Consider the following 15,159-nt stretch of genomic DNA (forward strand, 5'->3'; position numbering starts at 1 on the left):
CTCATTCCAGATATATTCTAGTTGACAACCAAGAATAGCCTTTATATATATATGAAATTATAACTAAATAGTTATTATATAATTTTTTGTGGCTTTTCATCCATCCATATTGTTATCTTATCTAACTTCCTCTCTCTCCTGCATTTATCTCCTGCTGCTTCTCCATAAGTTGCAAATTGTTTTTTGTTTTACTGTTTGAAAGTATTTAAAAATACATAACTTTTCAGATGAGCCATTATTAGTATAATATAGCTTACTGTTGTTAAACATAACAATTTATTTACTTTGTGTTATTTTAGAATTAAGTTAAAATATCAAATTGTGTTCACTTCAAAACACTCTATAATTCAACTTGCCAAAAACAGAAATAGAAACCATTATCTATATTAATAGCATATGGTCTGAATTTTGTTCAGAGAAAATTGGACACCAGGCATCATCTCTGCTCTGACACTAAGTTTCAACTTCATGTTTGCTTCTGTATTGAAACTCATCCTACCATGTTCTCATGCTCTCAAGTCATTCAATACAGAATGGGTAACAAATTTCCCAGCAGCCCCAGTACCATCACCTCAAGCACCACCAGCTTTTTTTGCACACTTGCTCATCTTGAATACATAACAATGGTCTACAGGATGGATTATGTTGAATGGTTTAGGCCAAGCTTGGCTCAGTCTGAAAGTAATCAACCATGGAAAAATACAAGGGCTAGGTTATAGAAAGCAATAACTGGATTAGCAGGGTAGCAAACTCCTCCACAACATTTCAGATGATCACTGTTGTTAGTTTCACTTACAACACTCATGCAGTGTCATGATTAGATTTAAGAAAGGGTATCTGAAATCAAATACCAGCTCTCCCCTATACTATGTGATAATTATTTACTCCCTGTAAGTCATACCTGCGTCTTATTTAAAGTGTAAATATAATAATACCCTTATTAAAGTCTTATTTCATCAAATGTAAAATGCTTGGTACCTCTGTAATAAATATAGCAGCACGATAATTAATGTTTGAGCACTAATGCAAAGCCCTGTGCTCCATTTCCTGCTGGCTTTCCACATGAGCATCCTTTCTGATTATTTTCCTAACAAAGTAATTTCCTGAAAAATGTAAGTCAGCAAAGGGAGATGAAGGCAAGTACAGATCTTCCCTTTGCCCCATTGACATCCCCTGGGAATCTCACTTTGGTTGATGAGATGTAGCAATGCTTCTCACTCTAGCACATTTCCTTGCTGTTTCAACATAACTTCAAGTTCTTCTGGTTGCCAAAGTATGGATTTAGGCAACTGTACTACTTTTTTCCATAGCTACCTCCTCTGTGCAGTGGGCTACAGCTCAAAGCTGAAATTTTATTTTAGATACTTATCAATTACTAAAATAAGGATTCAACAGATGAATTGCTCCTTAGCCCTCCCCTACACCAAACCCAGGGTATTTCCAACATTTCACAATTCTTTACTCTTTGTCCAGAGTCAACATCCACCAGCAAAAGCTCACATCCTTTCAAGGAAATAAACGTTTTTTGGGTTTCTTGAAAAAAAACATATTTTGAGAAAATCTGTCAGTGGGACCGGCCAGGAAGGCACCAGAGTTCCCATACACTGTCAGGATTGTACAAGGTGGCAAGAAGTCAAACTTCACCTTCTTCTGTTTTGCTTTGTTTGTGGTTGGTTTTGGATGTCTGCTCACTTTTAGGGAACCCACTAAAAACAACACCTATGCAAGGATATTTGAGGGAAGTTTAATACAGTTCTAAGGGTTTGGAGTTTCTAAAATACTTATTTCCTTGTATTTGAAAACTTCCTTCAGAAAAGAAAATCTTACTGCTGAGGTTCTATAACATTGTTCTATGTCTTTCTTTTATAACTGGTAACAGAAAATGTGTTTATGCATCTCCCTGCTAGCATCTAGAATATAATTTTTTTATAAACCACTTTTAAAAATTGACCACTGGGCCTGAAGAGATGGTTCAGCTGTTAAGAATACTTTCTGCTCAAATGTCATAACCATCTGTAACTCCAGTTCCAGGGGATTCAACATACGCTTCTGACCTCATCTGGCACCAACTATGCACATAGTACATATACATACATACATACATACATACATACATACATACATACAGGAAAAACACCCAAGCATGCAAATTTTTTAGATAAATGTAAACCTCTATATTCATTTTTCTTAAATACCATGAATAACTAAGCAAATACTTATTTTTAAAAAGATACTAGCAGACTTATGTAAAAAATATTGGTGATGACAGTTTGAGAATTGGCTAACATGTCCTAAATCACAGAGATTGCTCTCACTCATTATGCTACAGGTTACTGGGCACGTTTTAAAAATCACTTAGCATAGGACTTAAAGATCAAATTATGTGTTAGACATATTTTTAACTTTTGTAATCCTTAACCCATAGTAACTCCAGCCAATTATTTATATAATTGAAGTTATCTCTCTAAAGTTGAGTTTAAAATATTTGTATAATTTGAATGAAAATGAGTTATCTTGAATTATATGAATAATTAACCTAATATGCTGTTATTAAATTAAGAACTAGCTGCTTCTTATTCTACATTCTTTTTGTCCTAGGAAACCTTGGAGCCAGAATGATAGAGGAATGTGCTCAACTGGGAAAAAAAATGAAAGGAAGACTTGAGAGAATTTACTGAAAGCATGACTCCAGGCAGGGAGAGGGAGAGGGAGGGAGGGAGGGAGAGAGAGAGAGAGAGAGAGAGAGAGAGAGAGAGAGAGAGAGAGAGAGAGAGAGAGTATTTACATAACCTGGGCCCATCCAGCAGCCCTCCTGGGAGCTCTGAACCACTATCTGTCAACTTCTGATAAAGCCATACCCACTTCTGCCTTAGAATTGTGTGCTCCCTTACTGAGCAGTTTCCATGACCATTTGCTTGATTCATGATACTTCCTGATGAACTTTAAGGACATAATTAATTATCTTTAAAATAAAAGGGAGAAGTAGATATGTCAGGTAGCCAGTGGATGCCTTGGTCAGTTTTGGTGTCAGCTCTCTTTTGTGATGACAGAGTTAGGACTGGGAATTAGCCATGGAAGAAATCAGAAAGAATTTAACTGAAGAAGAAGTACCTGAATGGGAATAGGGGGAGAAAGGATAATCTCTGAGCACCTTCCTTTTGACTATTGCTACAATTCCTGATTTCCCCAGAAGGAAGTAAGTTTCATCAAGAATTCCTGTCCATAGAGACATGGCCTCTTTGGCACAGTGGAGGATATTCAACAGTGATGTACTGGTACATTCCAGAGTTGATTAAAGCATGTGATAAACTACAATACAAAAATAACAAATGGGTTTTGTTTTAGACTATTATTTCACACCTTATGAGCCAATATTCAAACAGTTGATAGAAATGATTAACATTGAATGCCAAGTTTTGTAATCTACTTTCAAGGCCATTTTTATGACATTAACTTTTAATATCACTGAAACTGACCTTAGAGGAGCCTTTTATCTGTGATCATTACAGCTGAATACTCACACCACTGTCTTGTAGAAAAAATGTAGGTAGCATAAGAGAAGGATAAACTACACTGCAATTTTGTAATCTCTTCTTTCTCACCAAAGAAGTGAGAAATCCACCTACTTTTGTGAAAAAGTTTTGTGTAGACAAAGTGAAAATAAGTAATAACAGTCTTTCAAGTTTGTCCTTAAGAATAAGATAGCATAATTCAAATTCCTATCAAAGTACTAGCATATATTATAAAAAGTTGTAGTTTTGCAGCAGGAATTAAACTTCTTCAAATAAGTAACTACATTCCTTCTATTCTACCTTTTTCTTTTCTTCCAAAGAGTATCATCTCTGTAAATTATTTTTAACTTAACTTTTCTGTCTTATACTCAACTTTAGTGCTTTAATTACATTTATTTATCTCATCCTGGGGGAAATGTGTGCCATGACACATATGTGGAGACCAGATGACAATTTGTGGGAGCTGGCTCTCTCCTTCCATTATGTGGATCACAAAGACAGAGTCCAAGTTGTGATGCTTGGCAGCATATGCTTTTACCCAGTGAGCTTTCCTTGCCCACTGTATTTCATTTTTAACCCCTTTGCTTATATGAAGAGAAATTGAATTCTGTTTTCTGTTTGGTTGTTTTTCATCTTTGCTTCATCTTTGATTCAGTATCTCTCTCCTTGGCTCTTCCAAGTTAGTACCACTGAGACCGTATCCACATGAATAAATGAGAAAACAAGATCTTCTTTGAGTAATAGAAATAATTAATACTGAAAAGTATTATACCTATACTTTTCATCATTAACTATACACTAAGGATATATATATATATATATATATATATATATATATATATATGTTATTGTAATATAATTTTTCTTCCTTTAATATTTTGATATCTAATTTTGGTGTTATGAGAATATATGGTATTCTTTACAGCTACAAAAAAAACCTGTTTAATTTATACTACCTGTACTGGCTGATTTTGTGTCAACTTGACATAGGCTGGAGTTATCACAGAGAAAGGAGCTTCAGTTGAGGATATGCCTCCATGAGACCCAGCTATGGGGCATTTTCTCAAATGGTGATCAAGGGGGGAGTGGCTCTTGTGGGTGGTAACATCTCTGGGCTGGTAGTCTTGGGTTTTATAAGACAGGAAGCTGAGCAAGCCAGGAGAGGCAAGCCAGTAAAGAACATCCCTCCATGTCCTCTGCATCAGCTCCTGCTTTCTGACCTGTTTGAGTTCCAGTCCTGACTTCCTTTATTGATGAACAGCAATGTGGAAATGTAAACTGAATAAACCCTTTCCTCCCCAATTTACTTCTTGGTCATGATGTTTGTGCAGCAATAAAAACCCTGACTAAGACAGTAACCATTCATTTTATTGCTTGTTTCCTTACAATAACTGTTGAACTCAGAGTACCCTGTGCTAGTGCAGGATCATGAGTTTAGTGGTTTTCAAGTTGTGTTTTGTGATCCCAAAACTATCAGGCTGCTCTAAGGAAACTAGGTCAGGAATCAAACTGTTCTGCTCTAAACATAGTTTTCTACTTTTAATTATTCTACTGGACTCAAGGTTAGAATTGCTTATTTGCTTTTTTAATTCTCTATTTCACACATGAAGAATCATAACCTAGTCTATTAGCATACTTAATATTGGCCTTTTTATATTTAAAAGCCATTCCTATCTGAAGCTTTCAAATATTTAGTGGTTCTTTATTTAGTGGAAGGTAGGGTAATCATGCCTGCGTGGGATACAGAGGTAATGAACTGCCCTTTAAAGGAAACAATCCAATTAGCAGTGATACTGGCTGATAGTCCAAGGTCCTCCTCTTTCTAGTAGAACTATCTTTGCATTTTTAGAAGTAAGCAAAAATAAGACTCTAGATTGTTTAATCCAATCTTGTTGTCTTTAGTATTGAGCCAAATCTAGTACTAATGGAGAAGTTTGGGAGTATGATAACTTAGCATGGAAATAGAATTTTTTTATAAACATATAAGGATCAAAGGCAACAGATACAGTAGGACAGAACATTGTTTAGGAGTCATGTCCATGTAGTTAAACCATCTTCTAAGTATGTCTATTTATTCCCGTAGACTAGTGTTGCTCTTAAGTCTTGGTGAGAGAAGTTTCTATTTGAGGTTAATGTAGAGACTCATAACCAGCCCTATAGAGTACATAAATATCACTGTCTTAGTAGTCCATAAATCAACACAGAAGAGAAAGCAGCAGTGTTGTGAGAGACAGAGAAACATGGGCTAGGGGTTAGTGATATGAAATATTGTTTTCTGGATGTGACATGGCCATTTCTATTATGAACATACAGCAGTTGTGGTGACTTACACATTACAAGAAGAAGAAGAAGAAGAAGAAGAAGAAGAAGAAGAAGAAGAAGAAGAAGAAGAAGAAGAAGAAGAAGAAGAAGAAGAAGAAAAGAAGAGGAAGAGGAAGAGGAAGAGGAAGAGGAAGAGGAAGAGGAAGAAGAAAACAGGAAAGTGGAGGTAGGGAAACTGGGAAGACCAAAGGTAGGAGTAGAAGAGGAATAATGAGAAACCAGGCTGATACTATCTTGTCCTTGGGAGTCATTTTAAGACTCAAGTTAAATTAGGTTTCTATTTACTATAAAACTTAAATCTCTGCTTCTCAGAATTGGGCTGCACCCAACCACTATGAATACAAAATAGTCCATAACAATTGTTCTAGGGAGATTTTCTTAACTACCCAATCTTGCTTCTGTCACCACATTTGTTTGTAAAATCCCCCGATTTGCAGTTTTTCCTATAAAAGAGGATGGAAAACCTGGCCCATGGCTGTTCTCTTGAATCTCATTTTAGGAAAAGATACCTGCCGGATTGGCTTGATGTATACAGAATAAATATTGCTTCAATTTGGCCATAATTTGTTGTCTGTGGTCTTTACTATCCTTTAGTGGAATTAACATTTCGAGCTAAGATCCCCTAATCAAATTCAGAAGCCAGACTCTTTCATCCTTTGAGATGCTCTAAGGCCCATTGGTGTGTTTTTGGCTTGGCAGATCTCTTGAGTGAACAGCTACATCAAAAAGAAAGCAAGCATCTGTTTGGGGAGGCCTTCGTCAGTAAGTCAGCTTTACATACATAATAGCTGGTCATGGTTCTCTTGGTATCTTCTCTGCGGACAATGAAGTGTCAGACAAGGCACATGAACTCCTGTCTAGGAACTAGCAAGATATTACACTGCCCATCTTGTAATACTGGGAGTGAGATGGAAATTGGTCAGGCTTAGTTGAGTGTATGAATGAAGATAACTACAGCATATTTTGTTTTTGACTTATCTCTTCTGACTGTAAGGACATTATGTGTCCTGCATTTAATGTTTATTTGGGGGGGGGGCGGGGGCTTATTGGTTTTATTTTTTGCTTTTTTTCTATCTTTATCTCTTGTATGTGTTTCTGTGTATCCATTAATATTTTTTTCAGTTATAGACCGACTTGGGAGTCAAGCAAGGGAGAGAATGAGAAAGGAACCATAGCTGTAGCAGCTCACTCCTTAGGATCCCAGCTCCTTTTTCTGTCTATAGCCAGGAATCTCACTGAATTTTTAGCTACTATTGTTCCTATGCAAGCAGGCTGGTATAATGTAGGCATCCCCTTACCAGGATTCCACCTAGGGAAGATTTGCTTACTCCCTACTCCCAGGCCAAAATTTTCTGCTGCTGTGGCAGCTCTTGCTACTTGCTGTGACTACTTTGATAGCCAAGGATCAGAAATTTTTGTTTCAGATTTCTCTGTCTTTACCTTGCTCTGTACCCATCTGCTGCTCATTAGATTCTTTTTTTCCCCCATGGATTTGGGTGTTCTTTGGGTATATGTAATATTAAAATATTGTTTTATATTGTCTTACATTACTGAAAAACTGGATTTGGCCCATATTCAACAAGAGACCACTCTAGCTGACAGAACTCCAGGTAGACCACCCACCTGCAGAATGTCCCACTTTGTATTCTTACCCCTTTATCCTAAGTCCCTAATCCTCTGTCCCAGCCTCCAACTCAGGAAGAGAACTCTTACTCAACCAGAGGCTACACAGGTTACCAGGATTGTAGATAGGCTATGGAACCCTCCTCCCTCAATTCATGGAACCTACCCTTCTCCCTAACCACACCCCTCATAATGATACTGTCCTAGCCCCCAACTTAGGTGGAGACTACCTACTCTATCAGAGGCAATGCCTGCCATCAAAATATCCAACTTCAGTGGAGAACTTCTGTTGCTCAACCACAGGCCACACTGTCCAGAAGAGCAGAGAAGAAACAGAAAACAAGAAAAAAATACCCATTCAATAAAGACAAACTCAAAATTGGCATGTAGTCCTATAAATATGCCAAATCAAGATGCACAGACAGCAGCCTAAAAACACAACTAGAAACATCCAAGGTACTATGTCACTACCAGAGCTCAGCTATCCTCTTACAAGTTCTGAATATTCCAACATAGCTGAAGTACAGGAAAAGGATCTTTAAACCAAGTTTATAAAAATGATAGGCATCCTTAAAGAAGAAAATGAATAAATTGTTTGATGAAATTGAAGAAAACAAAAGGGTAGAGGAAATCAATACGTCCCCTCTTTTAAAAAAAAAAAGCCAATAAAGCTAAGATAAAACAAACAAAACAATATGAAGGAAACATATAAAACTGTTCACGACTTGAAAATTGAAATAGAAGCAGTAAATAAAACACAAACTGGAGGAATCCTGGAAAAGGAATACCTAGGAGAGAGGACAGGAACTCCAAACACAAGCATCACCAACAGAATAGAGAACACGGAAGAGAGAATCTCAGGCTTTGAAGATACAGTAGAAGAAATTGATATATTTGTCAAAGAAAATATTAAATCTAAAAAAAAGTTTTCAACAAAAATCATTCAGGAAATCTTGGAAACTATGAAAAGACCAAACTTATAAGTAATAGGAATACAAGAAGAAAAAGAAGTCTAGTTTAAAAATCTAGAAAATGTCGGGCAGTGGTGGCATGTGCCTTTAATCCCAGCACTTGGGAGGCAGAGGCAGGTGGATTTCAGAGTTCGAGGTCAGCCTGGTCTATTGAGTGAGTTCCAGGACAGCTAGGGCTATACAGAGAAACCCTGTCTCAAAAAACCCAAAACTAATAATAATAATAATAATAATAATAATAATAATAATAATAATAATAATGAGATCTAGAAAATGTTTTCAGTAAAATTGTAGAACATTTCTAACTGAAAAAGGAGATTCCTATAAAAGAATTAAAAGCTTATAGATCACCAAATAGATTAGACCAGAAAAGAAAGCCCACTTGCCACATAATAACCAAAACACTAAACACATAGAGCAAAGAAAACTATCAAAAGCTGCAAGAAAAAAATGAGTAAGCAACATATAAAGGCAAAATTATCTTAATTACATCTGACTTCTCCATGGAGATTCTAAAAGCCAGAAGGATCTGGACAAATGTCTTGGAGGATCTGAGATACAAAATGTGTCACAGATTCCAACCCATACTATTATATAGAACAAAACTTCCAATCATCATATGTGGAGAAAACATAATATTCCAAGATAAAGTCAAATTTAAACAATATCTATGAACAAATCCAGCTCTACAGAAGAAAAGTTTCAACACAAGGAACTACCCAGAAAAAAATACAAGAAATAAATAATCTCAGGCCAGCAAAACCAAAAGAAGGGAAGCAGAAACACACACACACACACCATCACCATCACCATCACCACCACCACTACCACCACTGACAAAAACAAAAACAAAATAACAGGAATTAACAACCATTGATCACTGATACCTCTCAATATCAATGGACTTGAATCCACAATAAAAAGACACAGAATAACAGAATGGATGCCAAAGCATGACCCATCCTTCTGTTGTATATAAGAAATACACCTCATCATCAAAAAGATAAACATTCCCTCAGTGTAATATAAAGCATATAAACCAACTGAAAATAAAACACACACACACACACACACACACACACACACAATAATCTCAGCACATGCTCAAAAAGTCTCTAATAAACCCTTCAGGGTCTCTTATGCTTTAAACATTTACCTCAACCATGGACCTTGCCTCTCCTTAGGGTCCACTGCCCCACAATATAACACCCCTTTATGATAAAAGTCTTGTAGGGAAACAAAGAATATACTTCAACATAATAAAAGCAATTTACAGCAAGCATATGGCCAATATTAAACTAAAGGAAGAGAAAGAAATTTAAAAAAAAACAAAGACAAACAAACAAACAAACAAACAAAGCAGGAACATGGCTAGACTGTCCATTCTCTCCATCCTATTCAATATAAGTGTTTGAAGTTCTAGTTAGAACAATGAGATAACTTAAAGTTATCAAGGGAATACAAATTGGAAAGCAAGAAGTCAATGGGTTGGTATTCACAGATGTTAGTATTCACAGATGATAGTATTAAAGAGAAACTCCCAACATTTTACCAGGGATCCCCTATAGCTGATAAACACCTTAAGAATACAAGATAAATGCCAAAAATCAAGAACCCTATTATATATAAATGATAGACTGAGAATGAAATTAGAGAAACAGCATACTTCACAATATCTACAAATATCTTGTGGTAACACGAGTGACAGCTCATGCTGGTGAGAATGTGGAGCAAGGGAAATACTCCTCCATTGCTGGCAGGAGTGCAAACTCTTATGATCACGATGGAAATCATTTGGCACTTCCTCTGATAACTGGAAATCAATCTACATCAAGTACCTGTTACACCACTCTTGGCATATATCACAGATGTCATTCACAAAGATGCTTGTTCAACTTTATTCATTGTGGTTTTGTTCATAATAGGCAGAAACTGGAAACAACCTAGATATATCCTTTAAGCAAAGACTGGGTTTAAAAAATCTTATATTTGCATAATAGATTATTATTTAGATGTTTAAAAATGACATCATGAAATTTGTAGCCAAATGGGTGAAATTAGAAAAATATCATCCTGAGTGAGGTAACCGAGTCCCAGAAAGACAAACTTACAAGTGTATATTAGCTGTTAATAAATGATAATCATGGACACAGAAAGGTTAATAAGGAAGGTTCTAAGATATGCATGGATCTCCTTGTAAAGGGAAAAAAGAATAGATTTTGTGAGTAAACTGTGGGTGGGTGAGAATGGGAACTGGAGGAATCAAGATGTGGACAATGAGGGAAAGATTATAAGGAGAGAGGACTGGGTGATGTGGAAACCTAAAACAGTAGAAACTTCCAGGATTCTATGAGGATAACCTAGCGAGGACTTCTAGCAATGGAGCACACAGAGCCTGAACCAGCCATCTTCTATAACCAGGTAACTTGTAGTGGTGGGACTGAGACACCATTCCAGTCACAAAACTTTCAACCTACAATCTATCCTGCGTGTAAGATGTGCTGAGACAAAGGAGGCACAAAACTTGTGGGAGTGACCAACTAGTGGCTGGTCTAATTTGAGAGCTACCCAACAAGAGGGACACTATGTCTTACACTGCCTGGAAGACTAGTATTTGGAGACTGGACCAAAGTCTTAGGATAGAAAAATTTAAAAAAAAATGATTCTAGATGATATTTTGCTATACTCGGATATTGATGCCTTGCCCAATTATTATTAGAGAGAGAGTTCCTTTGGCAGCTGATAGGAACAGATGCAGAGACACATAGCCAAACATTAGGAGAAAGCATACAAAGCAGAGATCTCCTTAGGCTCTTTTCCCTGGCAGCTCAAGGAATCACATGAAAGAGAAAGAAAAAGAATCCTAGGAGCTTGAGGAGTTGATGGCACCAGAAGAACTAGTCTTACATAATCAACTAAGCAGGTGTCATAGGGGTTCACAGAGTCTGCATGGGTCTTTATTAGGTCCTCTGCATATATGTAATGATTGCTAAGTTGGTGATTTTGGGGGGGGGGGATTTCTAACAGTGGGAGTGAGGGTGTCTCTGATATTTTAGCCTGCTCTTAGGATCCTTTTCCTCCTACTGGGTGGCATTGCACATGTCTGTTATGAGAGGGTTTGTGCCTAGTCTTATTATATCTTGTTATGCTATGTTCCGTTGATATCTCTGGGATGCCTCTTCTTTTCTAAGAGTAGAGTTGGGAATAGAGGAGCTGTGTAGGGAACACTGATAGGAGTGGCGGAAGAAGATGCTATGGTTGGGATGTATTGCATGGAAGAAGAAGAAATTTTAAGAGAAAAGAAAAGCTGTCTCTGGAGTTTGGTATCCACCCTCTACCCCAGACTCAAGCAACGTTGCTTAAATGTTTCTTCCAAAAAAAATCTCTGTCCCATGTCAATCAAGCCACCTGAGCATGTGACAGGGAAAAGAGCAAACAAAACAGTTAAGCAATAGACAATTATTTCATTTAACTACCTAAAATGTTTTTCTAAGTTATAAATCTTATCTCAAAATGTACTATTGTATGAGCATTCTGTACCTTCAAGACTTATAAGTTTATTGAGTCTGGCTGAAATGTCTGTAAAATCTGTATCAAAAGTTGACTTAATTTGTAATATAGGGTTGATAGTTAAAAACTTATACATGAATAATCTTGAAGTGATATTTACCTAATGGGTTGACCTTAGAATAAACAACAACAATGTGCTTGTCTTTGATGATGATATGTATCAAGATGAGGGTAAACACATTGCTGGCAGCCAGCTTTACTAAATATAAGAAAACTATACGACACATGATTTTATCACCATCTTGTTTATACTTGCAATCATGCTAAGTACAAATAAAATTTATTTACAGCAATAAATTTTATCTAGCAATATGTACTATATTAATTTACTTGTATTCACATAACTATATATTATGATATATATATGTGTGTGTCAAGCCCAAAGCAAGGAATAAAAACAAGGAAAATTTTTTTAAAATCAATACATAAAGGTCCTCAAATTCTTCAGAGATCTGCTGAAATGGCATTTAAATACTTAATAGATAAGCTACTCATAAGAGACAAAAATGCCAGCTCCTAGATGGCAACCCTAAGTTGTCTAAAGAGATTAAGGGGTACAGACAATTCTACCAGAAATATTACAGTGCAAACCACTGGATGAAGAACTGTCTCACCCACCACCAATACCTTACCAAAAACACTGTTGGGATGGCTACTCTGTCTTATCAAGGTGAGTCAGTTTTCCCAAGTTCCTCCTCCACAGGAAAATCTCTCAAAAGTTCTGCATCTGGCACTTGATGTAATGTTGTCATGTACAACAGTCAAAGACCTCTGCACCCCTGCAAAGCCATTGAGACCGTGGAATCTTAGGATAATTATCCAGGTAGCTTGGAAATCTCTGTAATTTTAATAGATAAATAGGCAATTTAGTTTACACTTCCAGTTATGTTATTCTTCTTATAGCTCTGATAATTTTAATGGCTAATCATAGCTTCATTAGTGTACAGAAGCTTCCTGGTCAATACATTTCATATATGACAACCAGGCCTTGTTTTTCTGAAGGTTAGCAATCATCAAGTTTCGTCAGTTGTTATTATGTTTCATGATAAATGATTGAATGAAAAAAGTCTGAGGATATCAAAATATAAATAAGTTGTAAAAGTCTAAGAAAATGATAACATATATATGTGTGTGTGTGTATGTGTGTGTGTGTGTGTATATATATATATATATATATGTATATATATATATATATAAACTTAAAGATAATACATGATATCAAAATTTCAAAACTTCAGAATTTTAACACATTCGTCAATGGAATTCTGATACTTAAGATGCTTTCATTACGCTGAAAACATACAAACATGCACATATATGTGTGTGTGTTTGAGATGTTTTGATACACATACACACATACAAACACACACACACACACACACACACACACACACACACACACACCTTCTTGGGTCTTGAAAACAGTGTCCTAACTTCAGCTGAGAAGCAATTGCATTCCCCCTTAACCTCAAGTAAACACTGGAATGTTATTTCCAGAGGAAACTTCCTGGCAAAGGGGACAAAATGGCTTCACATAATGGGCATACCAAGACACATATTGGCCTCTAGACTCTGTCATTACCAAAATGATACCTGCTAAAACAAGATAGACCAAGTTATTTTCTTAAGGCCAGGCTGTCTAACCTGTCTAACTCTGTTCTCCTGACCACCCATTCCAGGCTGGTGACTGTGCTGCTTCAAAACGGACCACCTCAAATCCAGGTACACAAGTCTTGACACAGTGGTCTTCTAAACACCCAATGCTGTTAAAGTTGCTGGTATCTCTGCCTAGGTTCACAACTTTTATCTCAAGAAAGTTCCCGAGGATCCCATGTAACAGAAACCAGACTGCCAGAGATGGAAAGTGACTGAACAGGATCCTCTTAAGATCAAGGTCTCTAAGTTTAATGTTTTAGTATTATCTCACTCTCATGTCTCTTTTATGCTTTGGATGCCACAATATTAATTTTAGTTTATTGGATTATTGTTCATGCCCTTAAGTAAATGTCTTAGGGTTTCTTTTGCTGTGAAGAAACACCATGATCACAACAACTTTTATAAAGGAAAGCATTTAATTCAGGCTGGCTTACAATTCAGAAGTTTAGTCTATTATTGCTATGGCATAAAACATGGTAACACATGAGCAGACATGGCCATGAAGAAGGAGCCAAGAGTTCTACATATGGATTCACAGGAAGGAGTAAAAGAGAGACTGGACCTGGCTTGAAATTTTAAAACCTCAACATGATACTATTCATCATACAAGGCACACCTCCTAATAGTGCTAATTCTTATGAACTCAAGGAGCCATATCATACAAACCAACACCCTCCACTTTCTGGTCTCAATAGACTTGTATCTATGTCATAATGCAGAAATGCATTTATTGCAATTTCAAAAGTCCTCATAGTCTATCACATAATCAGCAATACTTAGAAATCTAAAATTTAAAATATTGTCTCACATTCACTCATTCTTGTAACTGTAACTCTTTGTAAAATGAAAATATAGAAGCAGATCTTATACTTCCAGCATCATACAATGGTAACATTACCATTCCAAAAGAGTGAAAAGGGACCATAATAAGGAAATATTGTATCAAAGCAAGACCAAATTCCAAAAGCAGGGGAAATTCCAAATTTTGCATCTCCATATCTGATGTCAAAATATTCTTCAGATTCCAAATCTTTTCATGTTTCTTGACTGCAATACACTACTGACTCTTGGTCTCTTTCCATTCCTCATTAACAGCTCTCCATGAACAGGTATTTCATGGCTCCAGCATTGACATCATTTAGGGGTCTCCAAGGCAATCTAGTCTTTACCTTTACGGTTTCACACAATGGCCTCTCTGGGCCTCCATGCAGAGACATCACTGCCACACACCTGGCTTTAGTAGCTTTCCTTAGCGTTAGAGGAAGATTCCATAAGCCCTTCTTTTATCTTTGACTCTAAAGCCAGAACCATGTGGCTGAAGCGGCCACATTCTGTTGTTTGTTGTGTCTGGACCATGGCCTTCATTTACATCCTCACCAGTTTTCTGTTTTTGATGCTTTCCTTCATTGCTTAAGTTTGCCTGTACTGATACATACTCTATGAACTAGGTAGGCCTGGAACTTAGAGATCCACCCGCTTCTGCCTTCTGAGTGCTGGGATTGAAG

Source organism: Mus musculus, chromosome 3 (assembly GCF_000001635.26).
Source record: "Mus musculus strain C57BL/6J chromosome 3, GRCm38.p6 C57BL/6J".
In the NCBI taxonomy this organism is placed as follows: Eukaryota; Metazoa; Chordata; class Mammalia; order Rodentia; family Muridae; genus Mus; species Mus musculus.